At 38.8% G+C, this 14,673-nt stretch overlaps 1 protein-coding gene across 1 annotated transcript in view; it reads right to left on the bottom strand.

The window, feature by feature from the left end:
• The window catches only part of PRKAR2A (protein kinase cAMP-dependent type II regulatory subunit alpha), a 108,492-nt gene that overhangs the window by 53,565 nt on the left and 40,254 nt on the right, over positions 1-14,673 (bottom strand). The window lies entirely within an intron of this gene.

Below are 14,673 nucleotides of genomic sequence, written 5' to 3'. Positions count from 1 at the left end.
GTGCCCCCTTAACTCATTTTGTAAGGCCAGCATTACCTTGACACTAAAGACAGACAAAGGCATTGCAAGTAAACAAAATATTCATTATGAATATAGACATAAAAAAATCCTCAAAATCCTCAAAAAAATAGTACCTAGCAACATATTAAAGTGATTATACACCATGACCAAGTGGGATTTATCCCAGGAATGCAAGGGTGGCTCAAAATAAAGAATGTCAAGCAAAATACACCACATTAATAGAATGAAGAGGTGGGGAGGGGCAACTACATCAGCATCTCAATGACGCAGAACAAGCATTTGACAAAATGACACTCTTTCATGTAAAAAATAAAGGAGAATATAAGGGAATTTCCTCAACATGAAAAAGGCACATATGAAAAACCCACAGCTAACACCAACTCAATGGTAAAAGACTGAAGGTTTCTCCCTAAGATCAGGAACAAGACAGGATGCCTGCTTTTGCCATTTCTATTCAACATACTACTGAAAGCTCTGGCCATAGCAATTAGGAAATAAAAAGAAATAAAAGGCATCCAAATTAGAAAGGAAAAAGTAAAATTATCTGCTTGTGGAATGACATGATCTTCTATGTAGAAAACCTTGAAGAATCCACACACACAAAAAAAGTTAGACTTAATAAATGAATACAGCAAAGTTGCAGGATATAAAATCAACATGCAAGAGGTGCTTGGGTGACTCAGTTGGTTAAACCTCCCACTGGCTCAGGTCATGATCTCACAGTTCGTGAGTTCAAGGCCCACATCAGGCTCTCTGCTGTCCACACAGAGCCCACTTCAGATCCTCCCTCTCCCTCTCTATCCCTCCCCTGGTCACACATGTGCATGCTCTGTCCCTCTCTCTTTTTTTCTCTCTCCCAAAAATAAATGTTAAGAAAAATCAACACCCAAAATTGTATTTCTATACAACTGCAATGAACAATCCAAAAAGAAAATATTTTTAAAACTCCATTCATAACAGCATCAAAAAGAATAAAATATTTAGGAATGAATTTAACCAAGGAGGTGAGAGATTTGTACACTGAAAACTACAAAACATTACTAAAAGAAATTAAAGGAGACATAAATAAACCTTTTGCATTATATATCAAATCATCATGTTGTACACTTTAAATATCTTAAAAAAAATTTTTTTAACGTTTATTTATTTTTGAGACAGAGAGAGACAGAGCATGAACGGGGGAGGGTCAGAGACAGAGGGAGACACAGAACCCAAAACAGGCTCCAGGCTCTGAGCGGTCAGCACAGAGCCCGACGCGGGGCTCGAACCCATGGACCGCGAGGTCATGGCCTGAGCCGAAGTCGGACGCTTAACTGACTGAGCCACCCAGGCGCCCCTAAGTATCTTTAAATATTTGTCAATTGTACCTAAATGAAGCCTGAGAAATAAAGACAGAAATAAATGGAAAGCCATCCCATATTAAAGGACTAAAAGACATAATATTGTTAAGATGACAATACTATCCAAAGTAATCTACAGATTCAAAGCAATCTCTATTAAAATTCCAATGGTGGCTTTTTTTTTTATAGGAATGATAAAATCCATCCTAAAATACATGTAGAATCTCAAAGGATCCCAAGTACCCAACTATTCTTGAAAAAGATAAAGTTGGAGGACTCATACTTGATTTCAAAACTTACTACAAAGCCACAGTAATCAAAACAATATGGTATTGTCATAGGGATAGAAATATAGACCAGACCCATGGAATACAGAACCCAGAACTAAACCCTTCGTATATGTGGTGAATTGATTTTCAATAAAAGTGCCAAAATCACCCAAGGGGGAAAGGATAGTCTTTTCAACAAATGGTGTTGGGAAAATTGGATCTCCACCTGCAAAAAAAATGAAGCTGGACTCTTACCTTTTTCACCATATATAAAAATGAACTCAAAATGGACCAAAGACATAAAATTAAAATTATAAAACTCTTAGATGAAAACACAGGAAAATCTTTATGACACTGGATTTAGCGATGTTTTCTTGGATATAACATCAAAAGCATAGGTACAAAAAAAGAAATTAATAAACTGGACTACTTCAAAATGAAAAACTTCTGTGTATCAAAAGATACAACAGGAGTACATGGGTGGTTCAGTCAGTTAAGCGTCTCTTGATTTCAGCTCATTTCATGGTTTTTGAGTTCAAGCCCTGCTTCAGACTCTGTGCTGACAAAGTGTAGAGCCTGCTTGGGATTTTCTCTCTCTGCCCCTCCCCACCCCAGCTCTCGAGCTTGCATGCTCTCTCCCAAAATAAATAAACTTAAAAAAAAGACACAATGAAGTGAAATGGCAACCCATGGAATGGGAGAAAGTAGTTTCAAATAATGTATCTATTACATCCAGAATAAAGAATTCCTACCACTCAACAAAAACAACAAAAACCAATATGTACAAATGACAGATAACCACATGAAAAGATACTCAATACTACTAATCAATAGAGAAATGCAAATGAAAAACACAATGAGATACCAATTCACACCTTTTAAAGATGACTACTATTAAACACTTTTTTAAAAAATACTTATTTAATTTTGAGAGAGAGAGAGAGAGAGAGAGAAAGTGGGGAAGGTGTGGGGGGAGAGAGAGAGAGAGAGAGACACTGAATCCAAAGCAGGCTCCAGGGTCTGAGCTGTCAGCACAGAGACTGAGGGGAAGGCTGGAACCCAGGCACCCCTAAAGATGGCTACTATTTAAAAAAAAAAAAAAAGCAAACAAACAAACAAACAAAAAGAAACAAGAGCAGGGGTGCCTGGGTGGCTCAGTCGGCTAAGAGTCTGACTTCCGCTCAGGTCATGATCTCGTGGTTTGGGAGTTTGAGGCCAGTGTCCCAGGCTCTGTGCTCACAACTCAGAACTTGGAGCCTGGAGCCTGCTTCGGATTCTGTTCTCCCTCTCCCTCTGCCCCTTTCCTGCTCATGCTCTGTCTCTCTCAAAAATAAATAAACATTAAAAAACAAAACAAAACAAAACAAAACAAGAACAGATAATAAGGGCGGCAAGAATGTGAAGAAATTGGAATCCTTTTGCATTCTTGGCCACAATGTGAAATGGTGCAGCTGCTGTGTAAAACAGTATGGCTGCTCTTCAAAGATTAAAAATGAATTACCATACGATCCAGCAATTCTACTTCTGGGTATGTATCCAAAAGAACTGAAAGCAGGGTCTCAAAGAGATATTATAGTACACCCACATACATAGCCAAAAGGTGGAAGCAACCCAAGTATCCATCAATGGATGAAAAGATAAACAAAATGTGGTATACATACAATGGGATATTATTCAGCCTTTAAAAGGAAGGAAATTCTGAAACTTGCTATAAGATTCTACGAATGAATCTTGAAGACATTATGCTAAATAAAGTCAGTTACAAAAAAGACAAATCTTGTATGATTCCACTTATATGAGGTACCTAGAATAGTCAAATTCATAGAAATAGAGAGAATAGCAGTTGCTAAGGGGGAGGGGAGAGGGAGGAGTTATTATTTAATGGGTACAGAGTTTCAGTTTTGCAATACCCAAAGATGTCTAGAGATAGATGGTGGTGATTGTTATGAATGTACTTAATGGCAGTGAATTACTTTAAAAAGGTAAATTTGGGGGGACCTGGGTGGCTCAGTCATTTGAGCGACTGACTCTGGATTTTGGCTTGGGTTATGGTACCAGGGTTGTGGTACCAGGGTTGTGCCCCGTGCCAGGCTCTGTGCTGAGTGTGGAACCTACTTAAGATTCTCTCTTTTTCTGTCCCTCTCCCCTGCTTGCACTTGCCCTTCTCTCTCAAATTAAAAAAAAAAAAAAAAAAAAAAAAGGTAAATTGAGGTTCTGTGTATCTGTCTACAATTTTTAAAAATGTAAATACGTGTAAAGCAAAAAATGACATTATAATGTATATGTGTGTGTACACATGTGCATGTGTATATAAAGAGGAAGTAAGAGAAAGCAAAGCATGGCAAAACATTAACAAGCAGTCAATCTAGGAGTTCACTTGCTCTTTCAATTTTTCAGTAGGGTTGCAATTTTTTCTAATAAATATTTAAAAATTAATCTCAATGTAGCCCCTCAAATCAAACATGATAGACTTTCATTTTTTATCATTTCATTTTTATTCTGTTGTCAAATCATGTTTCTGTATAACCAATTCAAAGTAAATTAAATGCATGCATAGTCTTTTTTTCTTTTGAATTTTTAAATTTCTATCATCTCTATTAAAGTATATGTATATTTATGTTAAATTTATATAAAACTTATGTTTACAGTTTATCTGTACATGTACTTATTTTATTTTGTCTAATGTTTATTTTGAGAGAGCATGAGCATGAGTGGGGGAGGGACAGAGAGAGAGAGGGAGAGAGAATCCCAACCAGGTTCTGTGCTGTGTGGAGCCTGATGTGGGGCTTGATCTCATAAACCATGAGATCATGACCTAAACCGAAACCAAGAGTCAGATGCTTAACTAAGCCACCCAGGCACCCCTTATTTAATTTTTTTTATTTGAATATTGTTGACCTGTTACATTAGTTTCAGGTGTACAACATAGTAATTCAACTTCTCTATACATTATGCTATGCTCATAAGTGTAGCCTACCATCTGTCACCATTCAATGCTATTAGAATATCATTGAGTATATTCCCTATGCTGTGCTTTTTATTACCATGACTTATTCATTCCATAAGTGGAAGCCTGTATCTCCCCCTCTGCTTCACCACCTTGTCCATTTCCTCATCCCACTTCTGGCAACTGTCTCTGGATTTATAGGTCTAATTCTGCTTTTTGTTTATTCATTTGTTTTTTAGATTCCACATATGAATGAAATCATATGGTACTGTCTTTCTCAGTCTGACTTTTTTCACTTAGATAATACCCTAGGTCCATCCATGTAGTCACAAATGGCAAGATCTCATCTTTTATGGCCCCAAATAGCCAAAGCAATCTTGAGGAAGAAAAACAAAGCTGGAAGTATCACAATACCAGATCTCAAGATATACTACAAGGCTGTAGCAATCAAAACAGTATGGTATTGGCACAAAAAGAGATACATAGATCAACTGAACAGAAGAGAGAGCCCAGAAATAAACCCTCGCTTAAATGGCCAATTCATCTATGACAAAGAAGGCAATAATACATAATGGGGAAAAGACAGCTTCTCTTTAATAAATGGTGCTGGGAAAACTGGACAGCTACATGCAAAAGAGTGAAGCTGGACTACTTTCTAACACCATACACAAAAATAAAGCCAAAATAGATTAAAGATCTAAATGTGAGATGTGAAACTGTAAAAATCTTCGAAGAGAACAAAGGCAGTAATTTCTGACATCAGCCATGGCAACATTTTTCTAGATATATCTCTTGAGACAAGGGAAAAAAAGCAAAAATATATTATTGAGACTACATCAAAATAAAATCTCCTACACAGCAAAGGAAACCATCAACAAAACAAAACAGCAACCTACTGAATAGGAGAAGATATTTGCAAATGATATATCTAATATATCAAAACATAGGGGAGCCTGGGTGGCTCAGTTGGTTAAGCGTCCGACTTCGGCTCAGGCCATGATCTCACGGTTTGTGAGTTTGAGCCCCGCACTGGGCTCTGTGCTGACAGCTCAGAGACTGGAGCCTGCTTCAAATTCTGTGTCTCCTCCTCTCTGCCCCTCCCATGCTCATGCTCTGTCTCTGTCTCTCAATAATAAATAAATGTTATAAAAATTTTTTTTTATTTAAAAAAAATTTTTTTTATTTAAAAAAAATTTTTTTTAAATGTTTTATTTATTTTTGAGACAGAGAGAGACAGAGCATGAACGGGGGAGGGGCAGAGAAAGAGGGAGACACAGAATCCGAAACAGGCTCCAGGCTCTGAGCTGTCAGCACAGAGCCCGACACCGGGCTCGAACTTACGGACCGTGAGATCATGACCTGAGCCGAAGTCGGACGCTTAACCGACTGAGCCACCCAGGCGCCCCCCAAAAAAATTTTTTTACATATTCAAAATATAAAGAACTTACACAATTCAACACCAAAAAAACCCAACCCAACCCAACCCAAAACAAAACAAAAAAAACAAAACCAAAAACCCAAATTAAGACAGGACACCTGGCTGGCTCAGTCGGTGAAGAGTGTGACTCTTGATCTCGGGGTTGTGGGTTTGAGCCCCATGGGAGGTGTAGAGATTACTTAAAAATACAATCTTTAAAAAAAAAAAATGAGAGACAATTACTGTATGATTTCACTCATATGTGGAATTTAGGAAATAAGAAAAATGAACAAAGGAAAAAACAGACCAAAAAACACTCATATACAGAGAACAAATTGGTGGTGGCCAGAGGGGAAGTAGGAAGGGGGATGAGTAAAATAGGTGAAGTGGATTAAGAGTACACTGACTGTGGGGTGCCTGGGGGCTCAGTCGGTTAAGTGTCCGACTTCGACTCAGGTCATAATCTCATGGTTCATGAATTTGAGCCCCACATTGGGCTCTGTGCTGACAGCTCAGAGCCTGGAGCCTGCTTTGGACTCTGTGTCTCCCTTTCTCTCTGCCCGTCTCCAGCTCACGCTGTGTGTGTGCCTCCCTCAAAAATAACATTAAAAAAAAAAAAGTACACTTATTGTGATGAACACTGAGTAATTTATAGAATGGTTGTATCATTATAATGTAAACTTGAAACTAATGTAATACTATGTTAATTATATTTGAATAAAACTAAAATTAAAATAAAAAATTTTAAATGAGCAGAGGACTTGAATAAATGTTTTTCCAAAGACATACAGACAGCCAAGACACATGAAAAGATGCTCAACAACACTGTCAGGGAAATGCAAATAAAAGCCACAATGAAATATCACCTTATACTTGTCAGAACGGCTAAAATCAAAAGGGCATGCACAGTTTTTTAAAGTAAATTAAATAATGTGCTGAAATTCATTGTTTCATAATATATGGAACTAAAATTTTAATTTTTTTTGAATGTTAATTTATTTTTGGGAGAGAGAGCGAGAGAGAGAACAAGCGGGGAACAGGCAGAAAGAGAAGAGGACAGAGGACCTGAAGCAGGCTTTGCACTGACAGCAGAGAGCCCAATGTGGGGCTCAAACTCACAAACCGTGAGATCGTGACCTGAGTCAAAGTTGGACGTTTAACTGACTCAGCCATCCAGGCACCCCTAAAAGTTTTAAATGCAGACTTAAAATCACTATTTTCATAAATCATGCAAAAAAGACAAAACGATTTTTTAAATTTCTGAAGCATTGTGTTGCTACAAAAGAGTACAAAAGTATAAAAAAGGAAAAGTTGACTTGTAGTGGAAAATGTAATTAAAAACAAGAGTCTTAAGGCATTTAGATTGAATGAATGAGTGGATGAACATGTTGCCTGATAAACTGATGTACAATTTATTTTTAAATTAGTACATGTCTTCCAAGGTTTTATAGGACCAGAAGAAACAGCTGCTGTTGGAGCAAGATACACTGCCAAGGCATCCAGAGAATGTTAATAACTATAGCAGTCAAAGAGACCACCTTGTTCTAATTTCACCACTACTTAGCTCAAAACAGCCCATCAGACTTTATGTGGATCAGATGAATATTCAACTAGCATAGCAGGTATAAGAAAATCCTCCAACAGAAAACACTGCCTAAAATGTTCTTCAGTTTTCATTAAAAACACATACTGATAGGGGATAAAAAGACTTAAAATGTAGATTACCTGGTCTGAAAACATGGCCTCAAAAACATTAAAAATGCTATCTTGGCGGAAGTTAAAGTTCATCATTCCTGATGAAAGGAACTACTAAATGTTGACATGCCTTGAAAATTAAAACATGGTTCTCCTGGAACAGGTAGACTATTATATGTGAAGAATAACATTAAGAACATGCTAGAGAAATTGAAAACATTTCCAAAAGTCTCTCCTGTTTTAAATTCAAACATGTGGAGCTTCCTGGGTGGCTCAGTCAGTTAAGCCACCTACTTCAGCTCAGGTCATGATATAATGGTTTGTGGGTTCTAGCCCTGCATCAGGTTCTGTGCTGACAGCTCAGAGCCTGGAGCCTGCTTCAAATTCTGTGTCTCCCTCTCTCTCTGCCCCTCCCCTGCTTGCGTGCTTGCTTTCTCTCTCTCTCTCTCTCTCTCTCTCTCAAAAAAAGAAAAAACATTAAAATAATTTAAAAAAATAAATTCAAACGTGATTCAACAAGATAAAAGACTTTTCACTATGAATGTAGCAGGAAAGAGCATAAAAACCTGGAGAACATAATCAGCACAACTAAGGCAGGGCAAAACTCAGAAGGACACAACATTCTACGACTGTTGGAAAGGCAAACAGCAGGTACACTGAACTTAAAAGCTGGGCTGGCAGGATGTTAGCAGCACCAACTGTGTACAGAGGTAGGCGATGAGAGTAGGATATTAATGAGGGCCTTGTGTTTGGGGGACCAGTATAACAGCACAGCAGAGTAAAACTCAAAAGTGGCATGCAAAGCAGCTGTGAGAGCAGGCCAATAAGAGTGGTGAATCACAAAAAGGGGAGTGCCAGGAAGGACTGCCACCAACGGGTGGCAGTTGTGCCAGGCCCTCATAGGCCAGGGGATCAAAGTGCACCTCTAAGCAGATGAAACAGCCTGAGGAAAGCTCCAAAGGCAAGAAAGTTTTCAGTGGAGTGTGACTGTCCCAGGGTGACTAGAAACACAGATGAGGGAGAAGCAGGGGAGTAAGGCAAGGAAAGTGCTGGGCAATCTGCTTAGGGTTCTGAGACCCAATCAGTCAATAAACTAGAGAGCTCATTGTTGGCTCACACTAAAAAACATAATAGTAACAATATATATTTTTTAAAGGTAAAGAAGGAGGGGCGCCTGGCTGGCTCAGAAAGAGCACGTGACTCTTAATCCTAGGGTTGTGAATTTGAGCCCCACCTTGGGTATAGAAATGATTTACTTACATACATACATGGAAGAAGGAAAAGAGAAGACAGAAAAAAATCCACCATGATTTCACACTCACAAATTCTGCCTTCTCTGTGGATCAGGGAAGGGGAAGAATGCTGTTATTCTTCCTTCACTTTTTCTCTATTTCTCCATTCAATATGGATATCATTCGATCCATAAATAAGGGTGCTGTCAAAGATCCCCCAATCATAAAATGTCAGAGTGGTACAGTATCTATGAAGTCCTCTGGTCTGGCCGTGACAAACAGGATTCATCTCACACTGATAGCGACTCTAACTGATGTTACTGCTCCACCTGAATCATCACTCTTTCCCTTCTTTCATTACTCACATCTACCGCATTAACAACTCCATCTGTTTTCCCTCTCACTTTATTTCTTATATCAATCTACTTTGCTGCAGCTCCACTGTTACCTTAGCCTGAAGTATACTGTTTCTTGCCTGGATCACCTGCAACAGGCCTCCGAACTTATCTTCCCACTGCCAATCCTGCTCCACTTCAATCTATTCCCCACACAGTTATCAGAGTGATCTTAGAATTTTGGAAGGCGATTTGGCAGTTTCTGTCAAAATTTTAAATGCGAACTGCCTTTGAGTTAACAACAATTCCACTTCTAGGAATTAGTATTGTATGTAGCAGCCAGGAGGAAAAAAAGAAAGAAAGAAAGAAATGGTCTAAAAAAAGAAATGAAGGAAATGAAATGTTGGTATAGCAAGAGTATGCACCTCTGTGTAGCCATTAAAATGGATGCAAGAGACCTATATGAGCTGACAGGGAGACCTTCAAGAGACACTGTTACCTGAAAAAAAGCTGCACAAGCACAGTATAGGATTCTAATTTTCTAACAATTTTGTCTTCAAACTATTACATACCACAAATCTAAAAGACAAATAGTACTATAAGCTATAACTAAGAAAACAACATCAGCAAACACAGCCATCCTCCACTCCATCTCTCCCTACTCCTAATTCCTGCTCCTCAGAGGCAACCACATCAACTTTTTGGGTATTTCTCCTGAGATTTACTTTAAATTTCCAAATAACAATTGCCTTGCTCATCCAATTTCAGTTTTAATTATCTTTTGACTTTTAACTCTGGAAGAGTAGGAATAGGCTCGCAGAGTAGCAAGATAGGATGATCTGGATTCCTGGCAACTTCTTAAAGCTTCCTGTCCTACTGGCCCTGGGCTGCTACACCTCAGGCTTTCTTTAAGTGCTGTTAGTTCAGATTTTCTGCCACTTACAAACCTAATCCTCCTAATAAATACAGAAACAAAAGCAAATTCGGCCCATCAAGATGACAAAGAATGCCTGAAATTGTGGAGATGGAGTAACAGTTTCTAACATATATGAGCCAGGCTCTGGCCTAAATGCTTTATAGGTATGAAGTCACTTAATTCTCACACAAACCTTACAAGGTCATGCTTAAAAGATAAAGAATCAAAGACCAGAATGGCTAAATAACTCACTCTACTAACAAAGGTGGAACCAGGCTTGGTGGCAGACAGTCTTAGCTTCACAGCCCATGCTCTCAGCCTGCCACACAAGTAACTGTAGAAGGTTAACATCAAGAATCACCCAGAGGATGCTAGCAGGATAACTGGCTAACACTCACATCCATGAAACTTTGTCAAAGTACCTTCTTTCTTGAAATGCCTAAAATGTCTTTTCAAATGAAGTTAAAAGCCACCATTAGAAATGTGTATCTAGGGATGCCTGGATGGCTCAGTCAGTTAAGTGTCCGACTTTGGCTCAGGTCATGATCTCATGGTTCAGGAGTTTTAGCCCTGCATCGGGCTCTGTGCAGACAGCTCAGAGTCTGGAGTCTGCTTCAGATTCTATGTGTTTCTCTCTCACTGCCACTCCTCAACTCATGCTCTCTTTCTCTCCCCCCTCTCAAAAATAAATAAACATTAATTTTTTTTTTTAATTAAAAAACAGAAATGTGTATCTGGAGTCCTGGAGCGCCTGGGTGGCTCAGTCAGTTAAGTGTCTTGACTCTTGATTTTGGCTCAGGCTGTGATTTCACAGTTCATGGGATGGAGACCTGCACTGGGCTCTGTGCAGACAGTGTGGAGCCTGCTTGGAATTGTTTCTCTCCCTCTCTCTCTGCTCCTCCCTCCCTATCTCTCTCTCTCTCTCAAAATAAATAAATTAATTTTAAAAAATGTGTATCTAGAGTCCTAATTGAATAATTTTTTTACCTAATTGAATAATTTCTGAGAATACCTCAGTTTATCAAAAAATAATACTTTCAAACTAATTGAAATTTATTGACAAACCAGGTCGAAAAAATTGAGTACTTTTCTAAGATCAGTATGAACAGTTCTTTTTAAAACTGTTCTCTTTGTCAGGGTGCCTGGGTGGCTCAGTCTGTTAAGCATCTGACTTTGGCTCAGGTCGTGATCTCATGGTTCGTGTGTACATGTTTATGTGGGTATATGTTTTCATTTCTCTTGGGTATATACATAGGAGTAGAATTGCTGGGTCATATGGTAACTCTATGTTTAACCTTTGAGAACCTGCTAGACTATTTCCAAAGCTGCTGCACCATTCTACATTCCCACTAGCAGTGCATGACGGTTCCAATTTTTCCACATCCTAGCCAACACTTGTTATTATGTATGTTTTATTATAATAACAAGTGGGTATAAAGTATCTCATCATGGCTCTGATATGATTCTTAATGGCTGATGTAAACTGTTTTACTACTGCTAAAAATCCTTATTTTTGAAGAGCTAACAGGATTGCATTCACTAACAACTTTAGAAAATAATCTCTGCTCCTCTGTGACCTGGTGTCACAATCAATTCTCAAGTCCATGATCAGTAAAAGCCAATCTGGACTTCACAATCATTGTTCTCTTGCTGGTCTTAGGTCTCTGTTTTTCAAAAGATTATCTGTCAACAAGCAGAAAGTGGCTTTAATCATAGAGAATAACTTAAAATTTATGTTTATGAGTGAAGACATCTGCATAGGCATATTCATCATCACAAAGGCTTGTCCTGGACATATTAATTTGCCTTGAAAAATGTTATTACATATCCAGCAGGATGAGAAGATGTGACAAAACCCACCACCTAACAAGTAAACATAACTCACCATGATAAAAACCAGTAGTTGTTCAATTGTCAATTAGTTCATAGTTTATGTCCTGCTACTGTTTCTTTGCATTCCTCAATGGCTAAAATTACTATGCACGCTATTTAAAACTCCAGAGCAAAACGGCAAAGACAACTTTTAAAACACACCTGATAAACCTGAAGCCCAACGGAATCAGATCTGATTCTACATCACCAATCTCAGTAGAATGGTGATCTCCTCCTCCCCCTCCTCATACACGTCTCAAATCCATTTGTATGTTCCTGCTTTGTTCCTGAGCTCCAGACCTATTTCTCATTGACTCTGGAGGTTTGCACTTGAATAACCAAGGCCAAATCTGTACTAGGTCTCCTGGTCACCATCACCATTGAAGCCTATCTGTACCTCCTCCCTCTGCCTCACCACATCACCCTTCCCCCACCCCACACACATTCAATCTTGGGCTTCAAGATTTAGTCTGCTCCTGAAATTTGTGTCCACTCTTCTTGCTTCCTCTAGCCTCAACTTTAAAAAAATACCCCAGGGGTGCCTGGGCGGCTCAGTCAGTTAAGCCTTTGACTTAGGCCATGATCTCACCATTCATGAATTCCAGCCCTTCGTTGGGCTCTATGCTAACAGCTCAGAGCCTGGAGCTTGCTTTGGATTCTTTGTCTCCCTCTCTTTCTTCCCTCCCCTGCTTGCACTGTCTCTTAAAAATAAACATTTAAAAATTAAAAAAAAAAATACCCCCAGAGAATACCCCAGAGAACTTCCATACAGCTCCAATCTTCCAAATACAGACTACTAACCACATCATTCCCTCAATAAATAAAATCTCTGATAACTTGCCTCTTTGAAAATCATCCAAAATATTTCTTTCAAGGACTTTTCACAATCTCCTGTTTCACTTCCCTGATCTTAATGCCTGCCACTTTCTGCCTCACCAAGCTACAGGTTTTGTATTCTGAGGTTTCTGTGGCTTTGTTTCTCCTTTAACTTGGCCTATAAAATATTACTGTCTTCTCTGCCTGGCAAACAATGCTTGCTTTGTTGGTCTTTGTCCCCAGGTAGAATGGGAGCATCTCAAAAGCAGAGGCCATGTCTACCTCATCTTGGAATCTCCAGCACTCAGCACAGTGGCCTGACATACAATAGACACACAGCTGTTTGAGCTGGAGTAGACACTATGTAGCTGATGTCCTAGACCAATATTTCTCAAACATATTTTGGATAGTAAAAAACACATCTAATATATGGTAACAGATAGGATAATGGTGGTTACCTGGAACTGGGAGAGCAGGGAAGGTGGGAAAGGGAATGGGTACAGAGTTTGAGATTTGTAACATGAAAAAGTTCTGGAGCTCTGTTTCAAAACAATGTGAATATACTTAACACTACTGAACTGTATGCTTTAAAATATTTAAAATAATAAATTATACATTCTATGTATTTTTACCACAATTAAAAAACACATTTAATATGGCAACCCAGTATTCATATATACATACAATAATAACTGAAAATAGGTAACCTTAGGGGTGCCCTGGGTGGCTCAGTCGGTTAAGCATCTGACTCTTGATTTTTGGCTCAGGTCATGATCTCATGGTCATGAGACTAAGTCCTGTGATTGGCTCCATGCTCAGTGTGGAGCCTACTTAAGATTCTCTCTCCCTCTCCCTCTCCCTCTGCCCCTTCCCTGCACATGCTCTCTCTCTCAAAAAAAAAAAAAAAAAAAAAAAAAAATGTAATTTTATTACATGCCATAAACTCTAATATTTTCTATTTGATTTTTTTTTTTTTAAACAATGCTGGTGGGGCGCCTGGATGACTGAATCAGTTAAGCGTCTGACTCTTGATTTTGGCTGAGATCATGATTTCTTTGGGTCATGAGACTGAACCTGGCATTGGGCTCTGTGCTGACAGCGTTGAGCCTGCTTGGGATTCTCTCTCTCCCTCTTTCTCTCTTCCTCTCCCCTTCTTGCACACATGAGGATCTCTCTCTCTCAAAATAAATAAATAAACATTAAAAACAAAAAACAACACAAAACAAAAACCCGGGGCGCCTGGGTGGCTCAGTTGGTTGAGCGTACGACTTCAGCTCAGGTCATGATCTTGCAGTTCCTGGGTTCAAGCCCCGCATCGGGCTCTGAGCCTGGAGCCTGCTTCAGATTCTGTCTCCTTCACTCTCTGCCCCTCCCCACTCACTCTCTCTCAAAAATAAATAAACATTAAAAAAAATTAAAAACAGAAACAAAAACAAAACACCCAATGATGGTCACTGCATTCTAAATTGATTTCAAAACTCAGTAATGAATTACAACCCACAGGCTAAATATCACTGCTCTAGAATGCACTGCAACTTTTCTCACGTCAACAAAGCAGGAATAAATATCTCATTGCCGCTGCTATTATGAGCCTTCCCAAGATATCCTTTCCTTCTGTTTTGTTGGACTAAAGATAGCAAGAACACTCTAATGTTGGAACATTATACAGTAGTATTTGAGATAATTAATTCAAGATGTTGCCTATTATGTGCCAGCTACTGTATCAGGAGGTATATAAATAAAACAAATTCCTTAATCAATAGAATTTACATTCTAATGGGAGAAACAAACAAGAAATAGACATGTGGCATCA

This window comes from Acinonyx jubatus, chromosome A2, assembly GCF_027475565.1.
Source record: "Acinonyx jubatus isolate Ajub_Pintada_27869175 chromosome A2, VMU_Ajub_asm_v1.0, whole genome shotgun sequence".
In the NCBI taxonomy this organism is placed as follows: Eukaryota; Metazoa; Chordata; class Mammalia; order Carnivora; family Felidae; genus Acinonyx; species Acinonyx jubatus.
Note: the sequence above shows the minus strand (reverse complement) of the source record. Positions and strands in the feature narration are given on the sequence as shown.